Below are 725 nucleotides of genomic sequence, written 5' to 3' on the forward strand. Positions count from 1 at the left end.
ATGTGGCTTTCTTGACCGGTGGGGGTGTGACTCAGGAGCAGTGGTGGGAGGACTTAGGTCCTTAAAAGTGGCCCCAATTCTGATAACACAACTCTGCTGGTGTTTAAAAAAAAAATTTAAGCACATGTCTGAGATACAAACACAAAGCTGAATTACTTGCTTATGTGTAGTGAGGAAGAACTGGTCTACCCTAGACTCTGCCTCCAGCCAACCATAAGAGGTAGGAGTCCTTTTTCCTTTCACAGATAAGGAAATGAAGGCTGATGCAAGTTGACATTTTTCTAGTGTCACAGAAAGTCAATTGAGTACAAGAGCCAGGATGCTGACACAGATCTGAATCAAAGATGTGTTGCCTTCTGCCTCTGACCTTCCTTTCTAGGCAGGAACTTTCTAAAGTGGGGTACGTGTACTGCTGGGGGCCAGGGGCTGCACGTGGCCCAGATGCCCCACTGAGCTCGGTGTCAGGAAGCCGCGAAGCAGCCCTCAGCCGAGGTGGCACCGTGATTCATCTCTAACTCCTGATTTCTCACTTGATTCCAAGTTCCAAAAGAGGCGGGGAGGTGGTGGCTACTCCTTAAAACCCCCGGGGCGCTGCGTGCCGGCCCCTGGGCGCCGGGGCGGTCCCCGCTCCCCGCTGCCCGCTCCTGCGCTGGGCGCGTCCCCGCGGAGGGGCGGAAACACATGAGCCGGGCCGTGCAGAGCAGACTGGGGCGTGTCCGCAGCAG

The sequence above is a fragment of the Camelus dromedarius genome, chromosome 9 (genome assembly GCF_036321535.1).
Source record: "Camelus dromedarius isolate mCamDro1 chromosome 9, mCamDro1.pat, whole genome shotgun sequence".
In the NCBI taxonomy this organism is placed as follows: domain Eukaryota; kingdom Metazoa; phylum Chordata; class Mammalia; order Artiodactyla; family Camelidae; genus Camelus; species Camelus dromedarius.